A 4,100-nucleotide genomic window follows, 5' to 3' on the forward strand; every position below is an offset into this window, starting at 1 on the left:
TTATCAATTTTTATGTGCTGAACACGAATATGAGAGTCAAATTGCAAAATTGGCTCTAGTTTTTTTGTAATCTGCAAGAAATTAATGTTTACATAACGAAATGCATTCCAATAGTAAAAGGTCAACTGTAATAGCCTACCTATAAAAAATCAAGTCATTGACTACATCTTAGATTTCTTCGCCTGTCTCTTGTACAGCTGTTCGGGAGCATCTCTGAGGAGTGTCCAGCAGTAGTCAGCCAGCATTGTAGTGGACCATTTTCCCTGGTATCTTTGTTCCATTGTTGCGATATCTTGATGAAAACGTTCGCCGTGTTCATCACTAACAATACCACAGTTGCTAGGAAAGAAATCCAAATGGGAATGAAGGAAGTGAATCTTTAGAGACATATTGCAGCCAAGTTTCTTATACTTCATCAACATGTCTTCTACTAGTTCCTTATAGTTTTCTGCCCTAACATTTCCGAGGAAGTTTGTAGAAACTAGGCGAAAAGCATTCCATGCTTGTTTCGCGTCACCTTCCAGCAAGTTGTTGAACCGGTCATCTTTGAAAAGCTCTCGAATCTGAGGACCCACAAAAACTCCCTCTTTAATCTTTGCTTCGCTGAGTCGAGGGAATTTTTCATGCAGGTATCGGAATGCTGGCAAAGTCCGGTCAATGGCTTTCACGAAGTTCTTCATCAAACCTAGTTTGATGTGAAGGGGTGGTAGCAAGATTTTCTGAGCCTCAACCAGAGCTGGGTGTTGGATATTCTTCTCTCCAATGGCTACATTCTGCCTGTGAGTCCATTCCTTCCTCATGTAGTGCATTTCCCTTGCTCGGCTATCCCACTCGCATAAGAAACACATGTATTTTGTATATCCTTGCTGCAGTCCCATTAAAAGGGCAACTACCTTCAAATCACCACAGAGGTGCCAGCTGTACTTGTTATACTCAATGGAATTCAGTAGCTGCCTTAAGTTATCGTATGTCTCTTTCATGTGGACAGCATACGCTACTGGAATAGATGGAAGAATGTTTCCATTGTGCAAAAGCACAGCCTTGAGACTCAGTTTCGAAGAGTCCACAAATAGTCTCCATTCTTGTGGGTCATGAGTGATTTTTAAAGCATTCATGAGGCCCTCAATATCGGAACAGAATATCAGATTACTTTCCTTTCTGAAGAAAGGCTCCAATTGCTGGTGGCGCTTTCGATATGCAGTAATTGTGACATCTTCTTCTAGAAGATTCCATTGTTGGAGTCTTGATCCTAGCAATTCTGCCTTGTTCTTTGATAAGTCCAAATCACGAATCAGGTCATTTAGTTCTTCCTGTGTTATTCTGTGTGGGGTTGATGATGCACCACAGTGAAAATCTGGATCACTGCATGCTGATGGACCAGGAGAAGAACAGGTCGACTCACCTTTGTCTTCGTCAGATGAATCAAGAGAATATTCTGCTGGAGGTTCTGGAATAGGAAGTCCCTCACCATGTGGAACTGGTCTCAATGCAGACGGAATGTTTGGGTAGACTATTCTCGACTTCTTTCGCTTCGTTATTCCGCCGGAAAGAGGAGGAACCAAGCAGAAGTAACAGTCATTTAGGTGGTTGCTTGGCTCTCTCCACACCATTGGGACTGCAAACGGCATTGATGACCTTTTGCAATTCAACCACTGTGAAAGCTGTGTTGTACATGTAGCACAGCATATATGCGGAGCCCAAGGCTTGTCTTGGTCACCAACCTTGCATCCGAAGTAAAGATGATATGCCTTCTTCACTTGAGAATTGATACTTTTCTTCTGGTTGGCAAATGTCACTTCCCCACAAATATAGCAAAAATTGTCCGCGGTATTAACACACTTTCGAGGCATTACTGTTCTTTATTGTACGTAAATGGATAAAATAATAAGTTTTATGTAACAGTAGCTTGAACTGTCTCGCACAACGTCTAAAATATTTAAAATGCTGAACCTATCTGATTGGGCTTTATATAGTACACTGCTTACGTCAGCTTCAGCAGCCGCCTGGCATTAGTATAATAGGCCTACACATGTATAGTACACTGCTGACGTCAACTTACTTCAGCAGCCGCATGGCATTAGTATTGCATTGCATCAGAAAATGATGCAATCAACTGTGGATGATGTGAGCATGATGGTATTATGCAATGTTACATCATTATTCCGGATGTTGCTGCAGTCCTACTGGAGAAATTTACACAGTGAAACATAGAAAATGAGGTATATGAATATCTTCAAAACGAGAGCCAATACAAATTTTTCACGGTTATATTCGTGTTCGGCACACCAAAATACTACAGATTAGGGCCTTTTCAAGTCAGTAATGATTTCACTGTTGACCAGTGTTATCATGCCAAACCATACTGGTCAAATAAACTCAAAGAAGCACATAAACTTCAAAGACAAGCTAGGTATACTTGGATAAATGAGGGAAGACCGAGGGGTAGTCAATTTAATTCTTGCAGAGAATATAAAGATAAGAAGAGAGACTTTAGACACGTTCAAAAACTGGCTGTGGAAAAATATATGGGGGAGGTGTATGAAGAAATTGAAAAAGGACATGAATCCGATGTAAAACACTTTTGGAAAATGATCAACATTAAGAAAGGGAACAATATAAATTGTCAGAAACTATCAACTGATGGAGTTTGTGTCCGTGATGATGATTCCATCGCAAATGGCTTTGCCAGATACTATGAGGACATTCACACGCCAAATTTAAACCATAGCTTTGACGGAAACTTTTATGAATTTATAGAGAGAGAATTAAATCGGGGTCTACAGGACGAAGTAAGCCATATCGAGGCCTTACAGACCAGTATCAGTTTAAACGAAGTAAGAGAAATCATTAAAGGTCTAAAGAAATCAAAAGCATCGGGCCATGATCAAATTTGCAATGAACATTTGATCTATGGCAGCGACTGCCTCATCGAGTGTATGACAATTTTATTTACTCGGATGATTGATCAATCTTACATACCAGTAGATTGCAAAAAAGGGTTAGCAATACCACTGTACAAAGGTAACAGAAAATCAAAGAACTCCCTCGAAAGTTACAGGCCTGTTACTTTACTGCCTGTTATCTACAAAACCTTTGATAAAATTATTCATGAACGTTTGGTAACTTGGCTCAAAGATACTAATTCTAGTATACCCAGTTCACAACAACATGGTTACCAAAAAAGTTTAGGCTGCACAACAGCGAGTTTTGTGCTGTTGCAATCAGAACAATATAATGTAAACATGGGTTCACGGGTTTTTGCTGCTTTTCTTGATACAAAAAAGGCATTTGATACCGTGTGGCACGAAGGACTGCTTTTTAAATTATTCACGTTGGGAATTACGGGTAAATCCCTTTTGATATTTTTTAACATGTATGCAAATTTACAGAGTAAAGTTCTTGTAAATGGGCAATTTTCAGATTGGTTCTCAATTGGCCAAGGAGTGAGACAAGGGGGTGTTTTGTCAACCTTGATGTACACAATATTTATAAATGACTTGCTGCTACAGTTAGAAAATAGTGGATTTGGAGCAAAGATTGGATCCTTAGCTGTGGGAAATCCAACCCTAGCTGATGATATTTCACTTTTGGCTATATATCCTATCAATCTACAAAAGCTGTTAGATATAGCATACGACTACAGTAATAAGTGGCGATTCGAGCTAAGTGTCACAAAGTCATAAATTATGATTTTCGGACCCCAATACAAGAATTATATCAATATGAAATGGTATCTTGGACCGTCATGTTTGCCGGTTACCAATTCGGCAACACACCTCGGTCACCGGATTAACTCAAAGCTGACGTCGCATGACGCAATACTCGATGCATGCAAGAAAGGGAAAAAAATCTTTTCACGGTCTGTTTGGTATTGGCATTAAACCGAATGGTTTAAATCCTTTGGTTGCTGCAAATGTAATTAAAAAGGTAATTTTCCCTTCAATGTTTTATGGAAGTGAATTATGGTGTAACATTTCAAAAAGTGACCTCGCTTTATTGGATAAAACTCTGAGGTATTTTGCCAAACATTTACAAGGTTTTCCAATACATACAAGATCAGACATTGCCCTGGGAATGCTAGGATGGACATCAGCGCAGTC

Source organism: Sinohyriopsis cumingii, unplaced genomic scaffold, assembly GCF_028554795.1.
Source record: "Sinohyriopsis cumingii isolate HCF-2022 unplaced genomic scaffold, ASM2855479v2 utg001518l, whole genome shotgun sequence".
NCBI classification, from domain to species: domain Eukaryota; kingdom Metazoa; phylum Mollusca; class Bivalvia; order Unionida; family Unionidae; genus Sinohyriopsis; species Sinohyriopsis cumingii.